At 47.4% G+C, this 24,735-nt stretch overlaps 1 long non-coding RNA gene across 1 annotated transcript in view; it reads right to left on the minus strand.

Moving 5' to 3' along the window:
* Nucleotides 1–5,493: 5,493 nt before the first annotated feature.
* Nucleotides 5,494–24,735, minus strand: part of LOC128116793 (uncharacterized) — a 28,377-nt gene continuing 9,135 nt past the window's right edge. Inside the window, exons 4-5 of the long non-coding RNA XR_008220594.1 lie at nt 7,039–7,198; nt 5,494–6,326 (exon numbers count right to left, since the gene is read on the minus strand). This is a non-coding gene — a long non-coding RNA (uncharacterized LOC128116793). The remainder of the gene's footprint in view (nt 6,327–7,038; nt 7,199–24,735) is intronic.

Here is a 24,735-nt window from a genome sequence, read left to right on the forward strand (position 1 = left end):
CGTGGAATCGGAGCCTCAGAGAGAGACAACAGAAAAGAATTTTTTTTTTTTAAGTCAGTTGAAGTTGGACATGGTGATATAGGCCTTTAATCCCAGCACTCGGAAGGCAGAGACAGGTAGATCTCTGTAAGTTCAAGGCCAGCCTGGTCTACAAAACAAGTCCAGGCCAGCCAGGGCTACACAATGAGGCAAACAGCTACCCTAAAAAATAGTGTTAAGTCTGTGGATACAGTCAGTGGTGTAGTGCTTGCCCAGAATGCACAGATGCACAAAGCCTTTGGTTCAAACCCCCGAACAGGAGTCAGGGGCAGGGGACAGTGACATCACAGTATTTAGCCACCAGCTGCTACAGTCCCAGGAAGAGGAAGCAGGAAGAAAGAGTTCAGTGACAATCTGGACCACTCAGTGAGTTCTAAGATAACTTAGTGGCATAGAAATTCCCGACTAGGAGAGACAAGGTAAACAAGGTAACCTACTCAGTGAATTCCAAGCCAATGAGAGACCCTGTCTCAAAATACAAGGTAGACGGCACCTGAGGAATAACACCTAAGGTTGACCTCTGCCTTTAAACAAACACACACAGAGAGAGACAAAATAAATACGACAGTATTTAGGACCTATTGGAATTGAGTGCCAGATTTGGGCAACAGAAAGAAAAGCTGGAAGAATCCAGAAGGAATTTCAGACTTCCAGTGTGGGTGATGCTGCCATATAGTGCCACAAGGGTAAATGAACACGCGTTGGCAAAAGCCTGTCTCCTCAGAGAGGCACTCAAAGACACAGCTCAGGCTGGCAGACAGGACACACACGAGAGCAGGCTGTGTATCTACCAGTCATTCCTTTCAAACACCTTTCACTATATGTAACATAAACGAGCTGAGATAATAATCCACAGTCATTTTCGTTCCCTGGAGTTATGTGTTCAAATGCAGTAAGATGTTAGCAGTACTTTGATTGCCGATGCCTGGCATGGGGTTTCCCATTTGACCATGGACATGCACACACGCCCTACAGCATGAACTTCTTGAGGTCGGAGACTTTCTCTCTTGTCTCCATCCGAATTCCCAATACCTAAAACCATAGATGTGTTGGGGTGGAGGGTATTGGTTTTTTTTTAGATGAGATCTCAAGGTGAGGATGTAGCTCCATTGGTAGTGTGCTTGCCTAACATACACAAAGCCTTGGGTTTGATCCCCTGCACCTCATAAAACCAGGCATGAAGGCACATATCCATAACCCCACTCAGGAGGTGGGGGCAAGAAGCCTGCAGGTTCAAGGTCGTTCTTGACTACAATAGCAAATTTGAGGCCAACCTGAGCTAGGAGGCCACACCTCAAAGAAAAAAAGTCTTGCTTGGTAGCCCACGATTGCCTCAAACTCACAACTCTGCTTCTGCCTCCCAAGTGCTAGAACCACACGCGTGGTGCCATACCCGGGTCTGAACCCATGTTTGACTTCTGATGGATAATCGGTAACATGTATTGGTAGATGAATGGGTCTCCATGTGATTGGAAGGAAGCAGTCATCCGTTTTGACCATGAGGGGAGACAGTAGAAAACCAACAGCAACCAACAGGAAAACAGTTTTACACACGCACATCACACACACACACACACACACACACACACACACACACACACACACACACGCACGCACCACAAATGGAGGTGAAGTGATGAGCTATTCCCACCCCACCCCCACCCCCACCCCAGTTGCCGCCTTAGATGGTGGCTTTAACTGCCCGGTTACAAATTCCACAGAGTTATGCGCCTCGGCAGAACTGGCTTCCTTAAACATCTTTGGATCTGTAAAGAAACGCTGCTTTTCTTTATTGATTTCATGCCAGTTCCTCCTTGTGAAAAACCCGGTGTGCTGCTCGCCGGCACATGCGCCCCGAGACCAGAGATTAAGTCGCTCATGTTTCTCTCCAGCCATGTGCTACGGAACCGCTTCTGCTTTCAGGCTGGCGTGTTCGATCATTCTCCCTTTAAACTTAGCAGCGTGACTATCCCCCATGGCGGGCTGCACATATGCTCCTTTTGATCTGTGAAATAGCTCGTTCCCGAGAGGACTTGAAGCTCCCCAGAAACACGTGTAAAATACTGTTTACGATTCGTGGGAGGAATGTCTCATCCTGCCATTACTCCAAAATGGTTGCACCCAGCCACACTCTCTCCAGGCTTCCTTTTTCTCCGAGAAGAGGGAAAAGAGAACTCTGGGCTGCAACTCTATGATACTAAGAAAATGAGAATTACCCCATTATAAACAAGTTCAGTGTCAACCATTTACCTCGAATGGGATAGGGTGCGGGGCCATGACTATGGAGAGGGGGTGTGGCTTGGTTCCTGTCCTCTTACAAGTTAGTGGAGGACACAAAACATACGCTCCAAAGTAAAATGCACAGCTGTTCATTAACAACATGGCCAGTCAATGCCGCACAGGGTTCAGAAGGAGACAGGCTGGCTAGACTGTAGTCCTAAAGGCAACGGCCTTGAACCTGAGCCGGCTCTTCAGTGGAGGCACCTAGTGAGACAAGGCAGGATGGAGGGATCATCCGTGTACACTGTCCCAACTGACGGAGTAAGGGTTATGTCAGGCAGGGTTGGGGTAGACTGGCTGTTACCTAGAATGACACTGTGAGGACACTGGATGTAGGTCTATATGTAAATTGACATTTTTAGTAGAACGGGTGTGAGCTGAGCAATGCTTCAGAGAAAGTAAATCTAACAGGATTTATGAGTTGACTGTGGAGGGGTATATAACTCGAGACCCTGACCTGGGCTGGGAGCAGTGAGGTATTGCCATCATTTAGTACATTCCTGTGAATACATCTTAAGGATTCACATAGAATTGTGCCTTGAAGGACCTGTCTGAGCCAGGGAGATGGCCCAGTCAGTGGGACCTGAGTTTCATACCTAAAGCCCCATAAAAATGCTGGGCATGGTACTGTGTGCTGGAGACAAGAGGCTTTCTGGGGCTTTCCAGCAGCCAAACTAGTCTACCTGGTGAACTCCAAGCCAGCCAGAGAACCTGCCTCAAAAAAAAAAAATCAAGGTGTACTGCTCCTGAGGTATGACACTCAAGGTTGTCCCCTGTGCATATATGTACACATGTACCCGACAAGCACACACTCATACACACACACACACACACACACACACATACACACACACACACACACACACACACACACACACAGAGGCAAGAGCACATACATGCACACACACGGTATCTCTCTGCCTCTTCCCTGTCACACTGGGATACTGGGTGCTGCTGGGGACTAGCCTCATTTTTTGAGCTTTGGACATAATATAGGCCCCGGGATAAGCTATACATAGACCTCAGAGAATCCAAGCAACCAGAATTGTAAAAGCTCCAAGCTGTCTTGGGGCCCTGAATCCCTCCTTCTTTTACTGATAAAGAAACCAGCCTATGCTCAGAACCATGGCACTTAGACTGACTGAGGCACCACTTAGACCTCCTCTCTATAATGTACATCCCGGCAGCTTCCCGGTGGTCTGTCCAAATCCTCCTTTGAGGCATGTGTACAAATCCAGGGTCATTTTGGACTGGCTAAGTAGTTGTTCATCCCCCTGGCCTAACAAAGGTAACTAAGGCTCCTCCCCTGTATCTCACCCTCCCCTGGTGATGGTTTGGCCTGAATCTCCCATCCCATCATGACAATTCATTTCCTAACAGCCTTCTCAAAACACTCCTTTATTTTTGTATGTCCTGCCCTTGATTCTGCTGTCCTCCTGGGAGGCCTTCGTGTCCCTACTTTCAGCCCCACTGCCTGCAGAAGGCCCTCTATGGCCTCAGCTTCCTTCCTCCTTAGGTAAACTGAGGCCTCCCTTGTTGAAGCTCCAAGCTGCCCTGCACAGGGTGTGGTCACTGTGTCTCTATGAAGTCTTTTATTATTGTTTTGCTTGTTTGAGGCAAGGCCTCGTTATGTAGCCCAGGCTGGCCTTTAACTCACTATGTAGTTGAGGCTACTCCTGAGGAACGAGGCTGAGGCTGGCTTTGAACTCCTGATCTTCCTGTCTCCACTTCCCAAGTACTGTGTAATTTTTAAAAAAATTTTGTCTTTTTTTAAAGATAGAGTCTTACTGTGTAACCCAAGCTAGCCCAGGATCTTTCTGCCTCAGCCTCCTGAGTGCTAAAAGTCCAAGTGTGCCCCTATGCCCAGATCCATCTATAACAATAAAACAACAATTGCCTACTTATGTGTCTGTCTGCCACACCTCAGTGAAGAACTCCCTGAGGGGTAGGACCCTGGGCATGCATGATTAAATTCTCAGTGTCTACCACAGTGCTTGGTTACCTATTCGTGTTTGGTGAATTAATGAATGATGGTTGCCTGTTTGTGCCTCCTTGGTACATTCATTCATTTCACGACTCTGTATTGCATCAATACCTAGGATGGGCACCTGTGAAGTTCCTCAAATGTCAAAATAGGCCTAGGCACTCAAGCTCCAAATTATGCATGCATAAATTACGTATGCGACGCATTAACAGGCACATGGAGCACAGCGCACAGAGCTACAGAAACCAGAACCAGCAAACACAGTAAAGTGTGTGCCAGATGTCCCTGGAATCTACAAAGACCCAAGAACCAAAAGTGACAGTTAGCTCCAGACGCCCAGTAAAAGGGGGAGAAAAAAAGAAAAAGACAAAGAACAAAAGAACCTCCGGCAAAGGAAGTTGCTCTGGGTCTGTTTTTCTATCCTAAGCACACCAGCAGGGGGTGAGAAGTGGCGTGGGGGGAGAGAAGTGGGGAGGCAGGTAAAGGGGGGGTAGGTAGAGGGGGTGCAGTGGGGAGGGGGAGGAAGTGGAATGAGGGGAGATGAAGGAGTCCGTGTGACTCTGAGTTCCTCACAGGCTGGCTCTTAGGAGCTGTTTGTAAAATGCATTGCCATGCAGGAGTCGGGGATTGCTTTTCATGCGGCTGGAAATTGTTAATGGGGACTGCGTTAGCGGCCCCTTAGTGCTCTGCCTGATAGAGAGACAGCAGGTTCACCCCGGCAATTCTGGAACCCTGATCACTGCCAATTAGGGTAGCATTGTCTGGCTGACATAATCAAGTGAGTATAAATATATTTATTGTGATTGGAATGGAGAAGGAGAGTGCAGAAAGAAGGAGGCAGAGGCTGCCACCCCGTGCCTGGCTCCGGCCAGAATCAAGCCCAGGGTGCCACCCACGGTTCAGCAAAGGTGGACAGACACAGACACAGGCTTCCAGAGGTGGAAGGCACAGGGAGAATTCAGGACAAATACATTCTTTTGTCCCTTTTTCCTTTTTGCTCCTTGTTGTTATTTTTTTATTCCTTCTTACACCTCTCTGTCTCTCTGTCTCTCTGTCTCTGTCTCTGTCTCTCTCTCTCTCTCTCTCTCTCACACACACACACACACACACACACACACACACACACACACACGCTCTTCCCACTCCCCGCCCCGTGCCCTGTGAAAGCTGAGAAGAGAAGAGAAAGCAAATGCCAAGTTGAGCACATTTTCATTCTGCCCTGTTGGCCATGCTGCTTGTTCAGCTTCTCTGCAGTTCAAAGCGCAGGTGGGGGAGCATGGCCATGCAGGAGGCCTTGCCCGGCCCGCTCTGCCTCCCTGTGGCCTTGGGCTTCTGGCATGGCTGAAGACTTCCAGTGCTGTGGGGCTTCTGGGGGGATACCTCTGATGTGTCTCAGAGCTGGGGTTGAAAGACCCTGGTAAAAATAGTCCCCTGCAGTAGTCTAAATTCAGGAGGGATTTCCAGAATTTAAATGGATCGTGAAAGGAGGTTCATTTTTGTCACATCTGGTGGCGTTCCTGTGAGCCAGGAAAGCGGGTTCTGGATAGGCCACTGCACAGCTTTCAAAGTTCAGGCTGTGTCTCTTCCTCTCCCAACAAATGGCTGGGATCAGATGCAAATGCCCCAGATATGTTGTTGGGAAGAACAGCAGGGACAGAACCGTGTTACTGCAATGCAGGGACAGAACCGCGTTACCACAATGCAGTGGATCAAAGGCGTGACATTTTTTTTCTCACCCTTTCATCTCAGCTATTTTCTTTGCCTTTGTCACACGGGCACTGCTCTTTCTCACCCTTTGATGGCTGATGGCTCTCTGCAGTGGTACCACCAGCTTACGGAGACCCCATGTCTCAGGCCTGTCACGTTGGGCCCGGAGTCTGTCCTTATCATTGCTCTCTGGTCTGCCTTCCTGCATCTGTGTCTTCTGTGTGAGGACATCAGTGGGAAGGTGCAGACACACCAAATAAGTTGGTCCAGTTGGCAGAGTGCTTGCCTATTTGGATGCAGAAACCACAGCTTTCACCTTCAAGGAAACAAGAGACAGTTTATTCTGGAGCCATTTTGAGTGACCATGCCTGGACACACAGATTTAGATTACCCCAAATTCCCTGTTCTAACAAGGAAGCAGTTTCATGAAGTCTTATCATTTTACAGAACAGAGAAAGTCACAAATCAAGGTAAATAAATATAAAATACATTGGTGGGTACATCAGAGAGAGACGGGTACAAAAACATGGGGGAAGCTTTTCTATTGGCCCAAGATGCTAGCTGAGCTTTTGGGTTGGTGGAAGCTAGTGGTCTGCTAAGTTAATAGATTCTAAGATGTTTTTAATCTATTCGTCACAAGATGTTAGTTCTGACAGAGAGGTGGGCAAGGAATGGCTACTGCAGAGGGCTCGAATGAGCCAAGATAAAGTTATTAGTCTCTGGGCCTGCAACATTCCAACCTCTCCACAGTATCGCAGTTCTAAGCAGCCATTCAGTCTCTGCAGACACGCTTCTTTCCAGGAGTTCTCGCTCCGACCTGGCATGCACAAAGTCTTGGGTTTGATCTCTGCACCACATAAACCAGGTGTGGTGGTGTACGTCTGTAATCCTAAAACTTGAGAAGTGGAGGCAGGACGATGAGAAGTTCAGGATCATCCTCAGCTACATATCAAGTTGGAGGCCAGCCTGGGCTCCATGAACTACTGTCTCAAAAAAACAAAACCAAAACCAAAATCAAACAAACATACCTTTATGTAGGGGCTGGGCAGGTGACTCAGCAGTTAGGAACACTTGCTATTCTTGCTGGGGATCCAGGCTTCATTCCTGATGCCCACATCGGGCAGCTCAGGACTGTCTGTGACTCCAGCTCTAGGGGGTCCAACATCTTCTTCTGGCTTCTGGGGGCACCTGCACACATGTAGTGCATTTACAGACAAGTGGGCACACACACATATGCATAAAGTAAATAAGTAAATAAAAACTTAAAAGCCCATATTCAATCAATCAATCAATCAATTAGGAGCTTGAGTAGCAGAGATGTCACTTATAGGGTTCACTCTGCCTAAAGACATCTCGCTGCCCATGTCCAGCCTCCTCCTTTGGCAGCTCAGAAATTGCCCAGGCCAATGCCTCTCTCTAAGCTGTTCAAAATAAATATTCCCTTCACTTTTCAAATCTTAACAGGCAAAACACCTGGTTTGTTTTTTCCTTATTTTCTGTTTTCTGCTTCTTGCCGGATGTATTGGTTCATGAGAACCAGAACTCATTTGTCTCCAAGGGAGAAAGAAAGTCATTCTATATTTACCCATTAGCAAATTACCACTTAAAGGTGAAACACAGGGAACTCTCTCTCTCTTTCCCTCCGTTAACAGTAGGTTATTTGCCTTGGCTGAACCTCGGTGGATGGACAGCCGCTGTTACCAACAAGTTGGCATCATTTTCTATGTTGCATTTGTTTCCTAGAAGCAAAGAAACTTCTGGGTACTAGCTTTATGTGATTCTGCTTTTGAGAGATGTACCTGGCTGGAAATTGGTCTGATTCCATCCCTGGCATTTATGCAAGGTCTGCTGTGTTGGGGGGGGGGGGGGGCTCTACGTCCCTCTGAAATTCTCTCTACTTCCAAATTAGATGGGGTCATCAATGGGAATGCTGACTCCCTCCTAGCCTGTTGGCTTTCTGTTGTGTGGACAATGGCAGGAACTACCAGGAGCTTCGGTTTGAAGTCAACAAGACAAGGGATGGTAGGCAGTGTGACCAGGAATACATTGCCTCCCTTTTCTGCTCCTCGTCTCCTAACCATGGCACTGATGGGAACAGCAGAGCAACCTGTACACCTTCACCATCCTCCCCGACAAGGAGAAAGCCAAGTGAATGGTGAAGAGCTTGGCCAGATCACAGAACGTTGGTGCAGGTCCTAGGCGGTCCCAGGAAAGATCTTTGGCCTGAGGGTTTAGGGAACAGAAAACCTCCTGAATACACACCAGACTCTTGAGCCCTGAATCTTACAGGTTACAGCGTTTTGGTTCTTCTTAGTCATGACACTTCTGGCTACCGAGGAATAACTGAGCAGGTGGCGGCGGCGGCACAGAGATGATGAGTACCCGTGACAGTTTTCTAGTTTTGATACTGCACTGCGGGGGCTATGATGTCACCATTGGAAGAAGCTGAATGGAAAAGGATGGGTGTGGGCATTTCTCTTCTCCTTGCCTGGCAAGAAGCAGCAGCTCAGGGAAGGGGGGGTTTGTTTGGGATTACAGTTTCAAGGAATGGAGTCCTCCACAGCAGGGAAGGTACAGTAACAGAAATTCCACTTACTTGGATTTTTAACAATACTCATCTATTTTGGAATAGTTTCCAAGTTTCCATCTCTATACAGTCTGCTGTTGAGAAATGCACCTCCCTGCCTAACCCTTGCCTGGAATCTCACATTTCTGATTCCTCCCGGATCACTTCCTGTCTGTAATCCTTGACTCAGGAAGTGCCAGGGCCATCTATTGAAATGTCCCCCACGGTGGTGTTGCTATGACACCATGTCTAGGCACAATGACTTGAATAGTTTCTCCATCTTCAGGTGCCTTTGCCTTCCAATCTCCGTAATGCCACCAGAGACGTTAAATGGAATCTCAGTGTGTCTGCAGCACATTTTCCAGAGATGAGATGCTCTGTGACCTGCCTCCACCCCAGTCACTCATCCTGTCTTCTGCCACTCCACAGGGTCCCCATCTTGCCTTTGCTCACGGCACTCTCTGTGTGTGTCACACTGCTGGGTTCTCTATTCTGCCTGCCTTCTGGTTTGCAAGGCTGGGCTCAATTGCCGCTTGATTGAGGAAGCTTCTCCTTTGAACCTGACCACCTGCAGTTTGGTTCCTTTATCAACATGGCCCGAATCTTTGGCTAGCTAATCTATCCTTCTGATAAAGCTGTGAGCCTCTCAAGTTCTAGTCCATTCTGGGTCTCCATGCTCAGCAAAGTGCCTGGTGCAGAGTAAAGCTTGGGAGAGGTTGTCGAATGGATGCACACAGCCTTGAGATCAATGGCCCTGTGCTGGGGATGTAGTAGCTTAGTGGGTAGAGGGTTGGCCTAGCAAACCAGAGACCCTGGGTTGTGATTCCTAGCACCACCTAAAGTAAGGTATGGAGGCACACAGGCCTGAAATCCCAGACACTCCAGAGTCGGATGTCTCTGCTAGACTTGGGGATGCCTGTAATTCAGACACTCAGGAGGCAGTAGAATAGCAAGTTTGAGGCCAGCCTGAGCTACACGGTAAGAGCTGGGTGGGTGAGGGTGATTGTGTGAGACTTTGTATCAAACTTCCCCCAAAACAAAACCAAAATAATAATAATGATGATAATAAAAATAACAATATAATAATAATAATAATAATAATAAAAAAAAAAACGATGCCTCGGAGAGACAGAAAGTGAGAGCTCAGTGAAGTCAAGACACGGAAAATAACCTGGGGAGAAAAGGTCACTTCCTAAAATAAAGGGAAAGGTCTGGGCAGAGGGTCAGTGACAGGAGACTTGAAATAATGAGAGAATATAAAAAGGAGAATATCATGAGGGGGGTGGAGAGACCGAGAGAGAGAGACAGAGAGAGAGAGAGAGAGAGAGAGAGAGAGAGAGACTGAGAGACCGAGACTGAGAGACTGAGACTGAGAGACCGAGACCGAGACAGAGACTGAGAGCGCAGATGTACAATTGGGACTGTTGGTGGTTTTGTAACTTCCTCTAAGATGGTTCCAGGAAGAAGTGAGGTTCTAGGAAGACACAAATCACATACAGAAAGGATGAGGTATCATCAGCCATTCAAGAGTATTTGTCACCAGGGCTACATACATGGATGACACAGGCAAATGTCAACCTGGTGGCTACGTGACGAGATTACTAATGATTTCCTGGGGCTGGTGCCCAGGAATTTTGTGCTGTGGTGCAAATGCCGAACAGGAAACTGTGACCAGTTATAGGTATGAGAAAGTGGGCAGTGATTCTGAAATAATGATAGGAAATGCCAGAATAATCACGAGGGAAGCATAGGAATACTGAAGAGGCCCCAGAGGATCCCTGCTCTGCCCACGATGGGTTACAAGAGGAGTCGCTTAGAAAGCAGGAATTCCAATGCATAAAACCTACCAATAATGGCTAAAGCTCAACTTGGACCCACAAGTATTAAAAGTAGCAAATCAGCCGGGCGGTGGTGGCGCACGCCTTTAATCCCAGCACTCGGGAGGCAGAGCCAGGCGGATCTCTGTGAGTTCGAGGCCAGCCTGGGCTACCAAGTGAGTTCCAGGAAAGGCGCAAAGCTACACAGAGAAACCCTGTCTTGAAAAACCAAAAAAAAAAAAAAAAAAAAAGTAGCAAATCGCCAAAGGTGGGGACATTAGGAGGTATGACCTTCTGTGGCTCCCAGGATGCAGGAATGAGAATATAGACCTCTGCATACAGCCCTCCCCACACACCTGGAGATGTGGCTCAGTGGCAGACCATGTGCCTAGCATGCACAAGGCCCCGAGTTCTGTCCCAAGGATGCAGAACATTTTATAGTAAGAATTCTAAAGCCTTCCTTCCACAGCTGCTGGTCTGATTGCTAGCCTGCATTCTCCCCAGGCTTCAAGGGGCAGACTTGGTGTCAGGGGAGAAGTGGAGCTGAGAGGGAGACAGGAACAGGGGCTCCTGGCCATTATTCTCAGCGGGAGTACAGTCTACCACTTAAGAGATTCCTGTGGTGAAGGTAAACATTTGCCACGTGTGCATACTAACTTATTTCTCTGAAATTGAAGTTTAATTGGGCACTTTGTGTTTTGCCTGGAAACCTGGCTGAAGGAGTTACATTTCCACACTCTTACCTCCTTATTAGCTGCTCAGAAAAATAAATAGGTTAATGTTTTCCATGTCCCAATAACTAGCGCTCATTGCTCGCCTGTTCTGTACCAGGCACTTCACTAAATGTTTGAGATGAACATTTTATGTTTCACCATCCCCAAACACTAGGAAGACTGCACTGTTAGTTCTGTTTTGTGCTTTCTTTTCTCTCCTCTTTTTAGAGAGTCTTACACTGTGCCCCAGACTGGCCTAAGACTCACTATGGAGCCCATTCTGGCTCAAACTCACGGCAATCCTTCTGCCAAAGATCCTCAAATGCTGATATTGCAGATGTGAGCCACCATGTCTGGTTTTAGCCGCGTCTTTTTAAAAACAGGAAAACCTCTAGGCTCCATGGCACACACGTGTAACACACACGTTACCCACATGTTGAGAAGCAAAGTCAGGAGGGTTGTGAATTTGAAGTCAGCTTGGGCTACACAGAACGTCCCCGACGGGAAGGAGCTGAGGCTCGGGGTGCATTTGGATAACTATCTTGGGGTCACATTACCCAGAGAGCTAGTGGAAGGGCCCAGGTTTGCACAGCATCAGGCAAGAGAGAGACACACCAGTGCTCACAGAAGAGTCAGAGAGAGTGAGGCCAGTTGATGTGACAGAGGACGAGCCCCAGGTAAAACAGTCGATCTTACGCCAGGAGTCTTGATATCCTTAAGAAAATGCACTCTTGCTGGGCAGCGGTGGCGCACGCCTTTAATCCCAGCACTCAGGAGGCAGAGCCAGGCGGATCTCTGTGAGTTCGAGGCCAGCCTGGGCTACAGAGTGAGATCCAGGACAGGGCTACAGAGTGAGATCCAGGACAGGCACCAAAGCTACACAGAGAAACCCTGTCTGGAGAAAGAAAAAAAAAAGTACTCTTTTTTGTTTGTTTTGTTTTATTTTTTCAAGACAGAGACTCTTTGTGTAGCTCTGGCTGTCCTGGAGCTCATTTTGTTCACTAGGTTGGCCTGCCCCCCAAGTGCTGGGATTAAAGGCATGCACCACCACCACCCAGGTAGAAAAAGCACCCTTAACTTTAGACCGACACGTCCATGCCAGGATTTGCAGCTTAATTAGAAGAGGAATTGATGGACTTTAGCCTTGCTATAGTCTGAGTCTGGGGCCATGTGCAGTGGACAACCTGCATAACCATACATAGTGCTGTGAGCTAAACTGCAGAGGGATGATGGGACAGAGGCTCCTGGGTAGACAGGGTGCCTGGGGAATGAAAAGCTACTTGCCAAGACATGTTTGCTTCAGGCAGTTGGAATTCTGAAGCCAATTTTGAAAGACAGGATGGGGAGAGAGGGCCGAAGTCCTGACGCGATGATGAGAGAGGCTGGAGCGGCTAGGAGAGGTCACATGACAGTGTGACATTGACAGGTTCTGAATGGGAAAAGGATCCTCAGAAAGCACATGTCAGAAAGTGTCAGCACACAGAGGCCACTGGGCCCACTGGCTGGAAGAGTGGAACGTAGGAAGACGGGAGGCCACCGCAGGCCTCTCCGACACCAGAGAAGTAAACACAATGGTTTGCAAAGAAGCACACGGACAGGGAAACAAAACGGCACAGTGAGGGGACAGACGAGAAAGCAGATGAGCAGCTGCCACTTGGGGTCTCCCCATGTGTGGCCGTGAAGGAGCTGGCCCTGTGGCAGTGTACTTCCCTCCAGGGGCCAGGGGTGCCATAGGCGTGTACAGAAAGGGCCACAGGCATGGTCTGCTTGGACTTTGATATTAGATTGCACTTGTCACAAGATTCTAGAGGACAAAATGAAGATAAGCTTGTAGATGCTTTATCTAAGGGGTGGGGAAGGACGAAGAAGTAGAGGGTACAGCTTGGTTGGTAGAGCATTTATCTAGCGTGCACCCTGGTTTGGGTCTCAGTACCAAATAAATTGGGTATGGTCCATGAGAACACAGCCCCCAGAATCAACGAAGCAGGGTTCACAGGGGCTCACAGAGACTTCAGCGATAATCACAGAGCCTGTATGGATCTGAGCTGGGTCCTCTGCATATATGTTATGGTTGTGTAGCCTGGTGTTCTTGAGGGACTCCTCACAGTGGGCATGGAGCTGTCCCTGACTCTTTTGCTCTTGAGACCCTTTTCCTCCTCTTGGGTTGCCTCATCCAGCCTTGATAGGAGGGTTTGTGTCTAATCTTGTTGTAACTTGATAATCGGTGTTTTGATGTCCCTGGGAAGTCTGCTCTTTTCTAAAGGGAGACAGAGGAGAAGTGGATCTGGGAGAGAAGGGAAATGGAAGGGACCAGGAGGAGTAAAGGGATGGAAAACTGTGGTTGGAATGTAATGTATGAAAGAAGAATAAATTTTAAATAATAATAATAAATTGGATGTGGTAGCGCGTGCCTCTAATGCCAGTACTCAAGTGATGGAGCAAGGAGGGTCAGAAGTTCAAGGTTATCCTTGGCTACATCATGAGTTTGAGGCCATCTTGGGCTACCTGAGATCCTGTTAAGAAAGGAAAAAAGAGAGAAAGGGAGGGAGGGAGGGAGGGAGGGAGGGAGAGAGAGAGAGAGAGAGAGAGCGCGAGCGAGCTTTTTCTAGTGTGTTTGTCCCTGATACTCAATCTCAATTAATGGGCTCCTATCACAGAAGGAGGTTTTAGGTACAGAAACTGAGCTCAAGGATGGCCAGTTCGCTGACGTCACACAGCTGGTCAAGGAAGGAGCTAGGACCTGCAGGACTTGCAGCCCACTGTGCCTAGCTCCAAAGTCCGCATCCATTTATTATGGATCATGTCCATTTATTATAGAATAAAGACCCGAAGTCATGCAGTTCACTTAAGAAGAAAGAGTTGGGCCCGGGGCACGGCTCAGTAGATAAAGTGCTTGCCTTGTAAGTATGAAGACATGAGCTTGAGCCACAGAACCTGCATTAAGAAGCCAAAAGTCAAGTGTGGTTGTGTGTGCCTGTGATCACAACACAGGGAAACTGGAGATAGGCAGCTCGTTGGCTTGCTGGTCAACCAGCCTACCTAATGGGTGCCCTCCAACCCAGAGAACGGCTGTGTCATAAAATGAGGTGCAGGGAAGAGGAGGGAGAGGAAGAGGAAGAAAAACTTGAAGGCAGCAACTAGAAAGAAATCAAAACATCTGCACGCCAAATGGGTGGGCAGTTGGCCAAAGGAACTGAGAGAAACAAAGTTTTGGGGGGCCATGTGAAGCCCTGTATTCTGGTTCAAAACCCCCACAACAGAGATGGAGAGGCCTAGCTCCGCCATCTTCCTGTTAAAACACCTGAGTTCTTAGAGTGTTTTACCTCCCGAACTGCCAGCAGCAACGTATAACACAATTACCAAATGCTAGCAGGCAGAGAAAGTAATTTGATCATCCTATTCCACACAGCCTGCTCGGGTCCCTTCCTGAATACTGAGCTCAAGTCGAGAGACATATTCTGAAGCTAGAGAATGACTGAGATGTGGCCTTTGGAAAATAACCGGGAGATCAAGGATGGGTGATGGAGGATCCTGGGAACTGTCGAGTTCAGGGACAAGAATCTGGGATTTTTGGTGGCTTGGTTTTTCTTCCTTGAGCACTACTTGGAATGAGGAGAGGCATTTTTGTTCAACGTAACAGACTTGCCTAGTGCTTCGCTTACACTTTCTAACCAGGCCACTTCCTTTGCACCCACACACTCTGCGAGGAAAAACCCACGAGTTTTGTGAATTGCTTCCAACTTGGTGGGCCCAGGACTGGGGGACCTTCCTTGATCCAAACGAGCAAGACAAACAAACAAAAGAGAACTGGCTGAGTGTGGTGGTGTTCACCTGTAATCTCACCAGATTGGAGGTGGAGGCAGGGGGTCAGGAGTTCAGGACAGCCTTGTCTAGGCATCCAGTTGAAGGCAGTGCGGGCTGTGTGAGACCCTGTTCTGGAGGGAGAGAGAGAGAGAGAGAGAGAGAGAGAAGAGAGAGTATCGTATTCTGTAAGACAAATGGAGGCATAACTTTCTTTAACCAAACTCAATTTAGAAAGACCTACGTTTTCCTAAAAATGAGAAAATTTTAATTATTTTCTTGACAAGCAAAATTCAAAACATCATCCCTTTGTCTGGAGCTTTGCTTGCTTTGCTTTCTGATTTTTTTTTTTTAATTTTGAGACAGAGACTATGTATTCCAAAGCAGTATCAAACTTTTGACACCCCCCCCCCCCCCCCGCCGCCTCAGCCTCCAAAGTGTTGGGATTACAGACATGTGCCACCACCACCACCACGCCCAATTAATATCATCCCTTTGACTGACGACTTTTAGTACCTTTACTGGGTGACTTGTTGTATGAAGCTGTCAGTACCTCTAGATTTTCAGGGACAGACTTATGGGCTGAAGGCAGGTAAGTGACCATCTGAGTTAATGTTCACTTTTGCAAGCTTGGAAACCAGTGAGCTGAAAAATGGCCAGTGTTCTGATGATAAATGGGGATTTGACGACGTAAGTACAAGTGACAAAAAGATTAAGGTAGCTGCAATCACGGAGTCTTCTGAGCTATGCTTTTGTGTGTTGTTCAAATAAGATTGACAAGCGCTTCGGGCACAGATAGGGAGGGAAGAGAGAGGAGATAAGAGGGAGTGGATTTGTTATGTGTGTGGAAGCCTTGGTACCGCCCCAGTGGCCACAGAGCAAGAAGATGGAGGCTTTCAAATACATGATGAATATGACGAACTTTCAGAACCCAGATCCATAAAAGCAAATATGGGAGTGAGCAGAATGGAAGAAGAGAAGAGAGCACGAAGGCCCCGTGAAATCCTAGTGATGGATCAGAAGGGAACTCGTGATGCCCATAGGGAGTGGGAGGGAAGGATAAAAGAGCCTGGCTTCCGTAAGAATCTGGCCCTTTCTTGCCCTTTATGCTCATCTACCCCAGCCGCTCCCCATGCCCTTCTGACGGGGTTCACCAAGTGATTTCTGAGTCAGGGTGGTACTTGTAATGCTTCTTTTCCATTTGGATTTGCCTGCAGCCCTCCTGGTGTGTCTGAAGACAATTGCTATGGCTTTAGGAAACACTAAGGATAAAACGAACAGTTGGCCAGGGATGCATCAGCCTTTCTCCCAGTTCTATAGTTGCCTTAAAGCACAGGATTGCTGGATCTGAAGTCAGCTTCACAGCACAGTGGGGCTGTCAGGGACCTCTCTAGTGGGGCCGGGGGTGGGGGTGGGGCTCTTGGCATTTTGATGTGTTGTTTCAAGGTTTTCATGGTGTTGTTTTAATAAAACAATAGGAGAAATTAAAAACATACGTTCTAAGTATAGCCATGCTAAGTGACTAGTGTTTAAAGGAGAACGTGAAGTTGAAAACCCTTGACTATATTGTAGAGAGAGAATATATTGTAGGGGGTGGGAGGGAAAAGGGGTGAAGAGAAATCGGAAGAAAAGGGAGGTGAGAAAGTGGGGGATAGAAGGGGAAGGAGCTGCAATTTTCAAGTATGTGAAGTGATATGGTTCCCATTTCCAAAATTGCCGCAGAGCCCATGATTGCCCATTCTGAGGTCAGCCCAGTTTATTGCAGTCCTTGCCTCTTTGACCAAGAAGTAATGGGCTTGAATTTCCATGGTGTGTGGGAATTGCTGCTGTCAATTTCTTAGCTGACAGACAGCCACCCAGGAAGGTTCAGCAGGCCTAAGCTAGTTAGCAATTACCCTGACCTGGTAGGAGGAGGGCCTGTGATTTTGCTAGTGCCAATAGAGACCAAGAAACCAAGCAGAGAGTGCACATAGCCTTAGGAATCATCGGACACAAGCTCTGATATCTTGCTTCCTTTCCCCATGTCTAGTCGCGAACAATAATAATAAATGCTGAGCTGGGGATGTAGCTCAGTGGTTGAGAACTTGCCTAGCATGCCTGAAGCAGTAGATTGAATTCTCAGCACTGCCCCTCCCCCAAAACTACAATGGTTAAAGCCCTTGGCACATCACAGACCACAGCATGCAATGGTAGATTAGTCTTGGCCAGCTCTTGTCTCTAGGCAGTGGTGAAATTTGGGTGATGTTTCGCCTCTCTGGCTGTCCCGGGGTTTCCTGCTTTAAGCCATGATCTCGCTCTGGGTGGTTGGGCAGAGTGTAGAAGCCAAATCAGTTTCCCCCTTTCCGCTTGGCTAGTTGGCCTTTTTCCTCCTACCTACTGAGTGGTCTCCATCCCACGCCATGACTGTATCTTTGGCTAACACCACAGCCAGGGCTCGTGGCCAGGAGAAAGAAGTTAGCACCTGCCCAGGGGAAATGAGGGGAAACGGAGGCTTCGAAGGAGAGGGAAAAAGGAGCATATGTTTGGTGGATTTACACTTTTAAAAGCAGTTTTGACATTTGTTCTTCTCTAAAAGAAATGTTGGTAGAGTACTCAGATGCCAAAAACACTTTGGGGGAAAGACGGTACGCAGGCAAATGCCAGGGCTGAGCCGGGCTTTCTGCATTCGCTTTCCCTGGAAGGCGATGGAGTGAGGATTGGTATCTGAATTCTTGGAGAGGAAACTGAGGCATGGAGAACAAACATTCCTCGGCCATCAAGCAAGCGACAGGGCTTTGAAGGCAGGTTTGTCCGAATCACCACCACCCCCGCCCGCCCCCCCAGTCCTCCGTGGTGAGCCTCCCTTCTGCTGAGGCAACCTCACCTGACAGTTTGACAGGGTAGGAAAACCGGGTGGGCGTCGTCTGAGCTTAATAGAACATGTGTGTTACATTTAAAGAAAAAAAGAAAAGGGTAGTTTTCTTCGATAAAGGTTGGGGGTGTATGAGATTTAATGTGATAAGCATAAAAAAAATAGTTGATTATATAAGCCAGGCTGAATGGATTAAAGAGAAAGAAGACGCTGAGAGCCAATGATGAAGCTGGAACTTGGGAAGAGGGGAGGGCACCTGCCTAGGGACAGTGTCCTCAGGTATCTCTCCTCTTCCTTTACTTCCTTCTTTTCCCACTCATTCCTCTAAAACAAACAAAAAAAAATATTGAGGGGAGGAAAAAAAAGCAAATTAAAAAAAGAGAAACGCAGCATCTCTCCCTGAGAGAAATGCAGTCTCCGTAATCCGCAGTGACAAGGACCTGCCGAACAGCAATTTGATTAAATAAGGATATTGGGGATTTTAGGGACTCTCCCCGTGTGTAAGTTAGTCTGTAAGTCTGGGGGAAAAAGCCCACCCTACTTACATGCTTCACACAAACCTGAACACCAAATACCTTCCAACCACAGAAGCTTCCCTTTTGGAAAACCGAAAGAGAGTACCAACAAATCCCAAGAGGCTCCCTGACCTCGGGTTGGCCAGAGTCTCCAGGAGGGTCCCTGGTAATAGGGAGCAGTGCGATGTAAGGTGCAGCCAGTAATGACTTGCACCCCGGCCCTGAGCGCCAGGATGGTGATGGGCAGAGCCCCAGGCGTCTCCAGATGAGGAGGAGAAAGCAGCAAACTCCCCTGCCTGCCCGCTCAGCACCTCGCTGCCAAACCAGCTGCCCCCTTTGTCGCCTGTCATTAGAGACAGCTCTGCTGGTGGCTTCCTGTAGATGAGAAGCAATGAGAAGATGAACTGTTACTCGGGGAACACACCTGCTCGCAGGACAGAAATGGATGGGAGGTGGGGGCGGGGCCCTGAGGCTTCTATTTCATAAGCCACTTCCCCTGGGTTTCCAAGACAGGCAGCAGCGGCTGGGGACTGATACATTATTGTTCTCAGATAAGCTGCAGAGGGCCCCCTTGAGTTCCATGTATTCACCCCTGCCAGTTGTGATGGGGGATTTGTGCTTTCCTGGGGTACAGGGAGTTGAAAATAATGAGTCAGCTGAGGGCAGGAGAAAAATAAGAATGTCCTGTGTGCACAGAGTCACTTTAGAAGGGAGGGAGATCTCAGCCTCCTAGACAGAATGGTTTGGGTGGGATGTACTCTGCTGGTCTTTGCTTTCTTCGGTTGCAGTGAAATCAGAAATGTTTATCTATTCCCCGGAGAGATATCACCTGTCTCCACTGAGAAGGCTGTTCATTTGCTTAAAATTCTGAGCCAAAAAGAAATGATGGAGAATCTCACTTACAAGGACCAATAGCTAGAGAAACCATTGGCTGCAAATCTAATGAAGAGGACCCTGAGGGCCACCCCTAGATGCAGGGCCACTTGCAGCCTGGATCTGATGATGACGGATGGGGCAGGGGAGGAGTACCAGGGAGCCCTGGTTATAGCTGCTCCCACTCCATTCTCTGGACCTGGCCTTAGATGCAAATCTTTGAAGAAACAGAAGTGGAATCTTACTAGAAAGGGATTCACAGGTCAGTTTTAAAGGCTGCAGAGAATGTGTTAAAGACAGTTCAAGAACAGACACAGTAAAAAACAAAACAAAACAAAACAAAAAACCTATATGTCTTGTTAGACATTTGGCAAGCAGGTTATCATTTCTGTTATTTGAGAGCCCAAAATGCAGAGAAGCCTTCCCCATCCCACATGGCTTCTGGAATAAATTGGTTTGTACCTCTAGAAGAATATTGAAACAGAAGCTGATGGGCGAGCTGAGAGGTCATTGTCCACCCAGTGATTACAAATTCTCAGGAGCCATTTATCTATGCCTCTTTGTTCTCTCCTGACATGTCCAATGCCCGCTAAGGCAGAATGGTCCCAGACACAGCTGGAGCAGTCATAAAGAAATCCACACAAAAGGAGCTGTGGAGACGGCTCAGTGGAGAAGGCACTCCCAGTGAGGAACAGCTGGAATCCCTGAACCCACGGAAAAGCCAGGCAGGCATTATTGATTGCTGCCTCCAATTCTAGGAAGGAAGAGATATATGTTCCCTGGGGCTGGCTCGCTGGCCCCCAAGACTAGCCAGAATCTGTGAGCTCCAGGTTCTGCAAGAAACTCTGCCTCAATACATAGTGGCATCCAGTGTTGTTTTCAAACCTCCACATGTACATAACTGCCTAAATACCTAGGAACATGAGCGTGTGCACACATAAAGCACACATTAGCCCATGGAAAAGAAAGGGGAAAGTGACACAATGTGGTTTTCAACACAAGATCACTCACACCTTATGCTCAAAAGCAGAACACGAATCAGGCCTGCACCTGGAATCCCAGTTTTCTGGAGGCTGCAGCAGGAGGATTTTGCAAGTGTGAGGCCAGTTTAGGCTACCAAGTAAGACACTGTCTCTGAAGGGCAGAAAAAAAGAGTAAGGGGACCCTGAGATGAAAGGGACCATCTTGCCAGGGTGTTCAGAAGAAATTTAAACCCCAGAAAATGTGTGGGAGAAGATGGTGTCTAATTCTCTTCCATCTAAGCAAGCCTGTGTTTTGTAGGTGCTAGACTCTGAAAGGTTAATGCTTCTAAGTCTCACAACTCACAAGGGACAATGAGGACAGTCACCAAACTTGCCTGGATAAAGATTATAAGGCCTCGGGAAGAAAAAAAGAAACAGAAAAAAAAAAAAGACAAAATTTAAAGTTACCAAGTACAAACCACAGTCTGGGGTGCACCATTGCCCTCTGTTGGATTAAATAAGGCAGACTTTTTTTGTGTGTGTCTCTGGCTAAGTTTGCTGACAAGTCATGGCATCTTGGAGTGGGAAATTAATTGGGCCTTATAAACTTAGATACTTAGGTCCCTTCCCTTAACAGAAGACAATATAGCTGTAACTCCGGTGGCAGGTCCTTTGTTATGCTTTGTGTATGCAACAAACATTTATGAAATATCTACTAAGCATCGCCTGGGGACTGTGGAGACGCTAAGAATACAACACTCATGACTAGTACATATATGTTGGTTAGGGTTTTCACACAAAGGACCTGTGGTTGTTGAAGTTTTGTGGATGAGACAAGAGGACACCCAGGAGGCAAATGGCACATTGCAGATTCCAATTCATGTCTCTGGGTCCTAGTCCTCATTCCATTAGCTCTGACTTCTTCTCCCTTCAAGAAGTCTACAACCAAGCCGGTTGTGCTGGTCCATGCCTGTAATATCAGCACTGAGGAGGGCCAGGCAGGAGAATCAGGAGTTCAAGGTCACCTTCATCTACCTGGCCAGTTTGAGACCAGCCTGGGATGCATGAGACCCTGTCTCAAAAACACAACAAAAAGAAATGAATGCCAGTGTTCATGAATAAAGTATGAGTGAGACACAACTATACCCATTCATTTGTCGTCTGTGGCTGACCTAGAGGCTACAGTGGAACAGTACAGAGACCATACCACCCCCAAAGCCAAAGGTATTTACGACAGGCCCTTTCCAGAAAAGGCCTCCTGACCCCTGGTCTACACTGCAAGGTAGAATGTTCTGTCTCTATTAGTAGTTTTTTAAAAAGCACTTTCAGAGTTGAGCACAGTGGAGGCTAATATTTACTTGGCTCCCAGTGCGGGGAGCTAGAGGTGATATACAGGTGAGTTCTTTTTAAGACTTAATGCCTACAAACTCAGACTTGAAAATGGATCAATTAAAAGGTAGTTATTTGCATAACAAAGTTTTCTTTTCATTTCATAAGGGTTTCACCGCAGGGCTCCTTTGTAGAGAGAGTCTCTATAATACATGCTAATACGATTCCATTTACAAATACTCTATTCGGAATAACTTTCTAAGAACCTTCCTATTGTGTACTCTGGGAATTAGCTGTCATCACCCCCATGTCCCCCAGCAACATAAGGTTTCCTACTCCTGAAAAGTAATTGAGCTGACCTTTGAGTGTCTCCAAGAGGGGCTTTACCTGCTTGCACTGAGTCTTAGACAGGTAGTCCCAGCCTTTAGAAGGCTGAGGCAGGGGCATTGCTTGAGCCCAGGTGTTCCAGGTCCGTCTGATCAAGCTAGCAGGACTTCAATGACCCTATCTCAACGTAATACAGCAACAGCAATGTAAAGGCCATGGCCTCCGAGTGTCTATATTATGTAGCATTAGGGGTATAATTTTACAATTTTTTCTAGCTTTTTTTTTTTTTGTACCCGAGCCCAAAATTCACAATGGTAAACTTTTCACTGTTCTCTTTTCCCACATAAATAAAGAAAAATTACATTTGTGGCTAATGTTCTGATAAATGTGTGATCAGCAATATTCATAAACGCAACCTCTCTCTCTCTCTCTCTCTCTCTCTCTCTCTCTCTCTCTCTCTCTCTCTCATTGCAAGACATTACGCTGTCTGAATTACAACACACACTGGAACAGGCATTCGGATTAGAGCTGTCCCCAGCAAAATAGGAAGTGGTATGGCTGATTCAATTTAGGAGCCGGCTTCCTCTTTTGTTGGGTCCTGAGCCTGAGCCTCACTTAGCTTTGTGCTGTTATGCAATTGCTCCTTTTAAGAGAGACATAAAATGGAAGCCTCGGCTATTCATAGCCAACTTAGGAGGAGCTGAAATTGTTCAAGAAGTTTCTTGCCTGCTGCCATTTTGATGACAACTAGTTTTCTGAACAAACCTATTTCAACCGGCTTCTAAATGGAGTTGTGTTAGAGAACTGCCTCGTGTCTTTGGTCTTCATCTTGTGGTGCTGATGTTTTAAAAGTAGACAAACGTTCCTTGTATATAGCTTGACTATTTTCCAGGGTGTTTTTTCCCCCCTACTAAAAGCAGCTTACAAGGAAAATTCAAGGGCAGAGAAGATCAGCCCAGGCATTCCTGTGTGGCGTCACCCTGTGGTGAGGCTGATCTGTGTCTCAGGGTTGCTAATGGATTATGCGTGAGAGAGCCGCAAAGGGCCTGTGGGAAGCAGGCTGGCTTTAGAGTCCCACAAATGGCATCGTCTGTGGGGTACGGCTTGAGGGGAGGCTGCTGGAGGCGGCTGGCTGCCCCTGGAGGCTGCAGCTTCTCATGCTGTGTGGCAGGTGGCATTTCAGCCATTTCTAAAGCCGGTCCCTGGCAGGGATAGCACATTGAGTCCATCTGTGGGGATGGAGGAGTCTGGAGAGGGGTCTCTCTCTTTCTCTCTCCCAGAGGTCAGGAGCACTGAAATTACAAGTAACAGCGTGAAGGCATTTTTGAATCCAGGTTGTGATCTCCCCACCCCCTTCCTTTCCTACCCTCATTCCCTTTATTGTCACTACCCAATTTTTAATCACCATCATATATATATATATAAATTTGTTTCCCAGATGTAAAATGTAGTAGTGACAGGTGCAGGTTATTAAACAAAAGTAAATAAATAAAAGCAAATCAATGTTTACTGAATAAACTATATTGATAGTTCAATTTTCTTCTTCCCTAGTGGTCCCCTGTTAAACTTTTCCAAACCAACACTAATGAATATAGAAGAGCCGTGATCTAAATGTCCATGTCTGAAGATGACACACTACTGTTCTCTTCTTCAAGAGGGATGAGAGGGGGTGCGGAGCCCCTTGACCTCAATCAAAGCTCCCCCGCTCCCCACCTTGAACGTCTCCCTCCTACCAAAGAGCAGCCAAACAGATTTTATTCCACAAATGGAAAAAGGAAGTGGTTCTCACGAGGAGCGGGCTTGTTTAATTGGGTTTTCAGAGCCAGAATTAATATTACAAGCTGGGGAGCTGTGTGATATGCTTGTACCTCTGGCTCCACCAGGCTGCCAACCTTCCCTGGGGGAAGACAGAAAAGTGACACTATTCAGTCGCAATTTTCCTTCTGTCTGGGCCTTCTCACCCAAGTGATTTACAGCTGTCAGAAACCAAGCACTCAGGCTTGATCTTCCGCAAGCTCAAGGTCACACCTAGAGCAAGCTTTCCTCACTTCTAATCTCCGTGACTTTCTAATATATTTAGTATTTGCCTCCCCTTGTTTTCATTCTGCTTATTAAGATAAATTTGCTTGGAAATGGGATCATGGTTTTCAGGACCATTAACCCGACACCTGATCTCTTGAGGTGACCAGTGTCTACTGTGGACACCATGAGGGTGACCAATAAAAGTCACATCCCCCTGTGAACCAGAGGCAAGGCTTTAATTAGGAAAGGTTTGAGAAGTAAGGTAATGGGGTGAATCAATTCAGCCAAACGCATTTAGTCTTAAGGAAGAAGGGCAGAGTCCTCCTCCCTGCTCAGTGGGTTGACCTAGGCCACCAACGTGTTAATTAGCCTCCAGCGGACAGATCCTGAAGAAAGCGTACGAAAAGGAAGGTATCTGTGTTGCCGCTGTGTGGAGACAAGTGGTGACTGGGGGGAGAGCACAGAGAGTCAAGGATGGCATTTTATTTGGCTCCTGAGTGATGCTTCCATCGCTACCCATCTTTGAAGACTGGTAATAGTCATCTCACAAATGGCCTTCGGGAAACAAAGCAGCGAAGCAGACGTCGGAAGTCAGCGTCCTGAGCCCCTCCCTATCACCCTGCCACAGTCGGCTCTAATCCGCCAAGGGCTCCCTGCTGCACCCTGCCACCTGCTGCCACCTTCCTGATGTCCCCAGATCTTGTTGAGAGGGATAAGGAGTTTCTGAGGAAACTATTTGCAGCCCCAGTTTCCTGATCACTAGGTCTGAGGGTTAACTTATTAACTCACCCAAAGGGCTTGAGAATTAGTGAAATTTTGTAAAGCATAAATGCCAAACCACAGCTTTCCAGACAGCTGCCCCGACAGTAAGCTGTCTTAGCAGAGGATCAGAGAATGTGACAGTCCTGCTGATTAAGTGCCACAGTCAGTGAGAATAGTTTGTAGGAGA

This window comes from Peromyscus californicus, unplaced genomic scaffold (genome assembly GCF_007827085.1).
Source record: "Peromyscus californicus insignis strain IS unplaced genomic scaffold, ASM782708v3 Scaffold_20__1_contigs__length_68692818, whole genome shotgun sequence".
NCBI classification, from domain to species: Eukaryota; Metazoa; Chordata; class Mammalia; order Rodentia; family Cricetidae; genus Peromyscus; species Peromyscus californicus.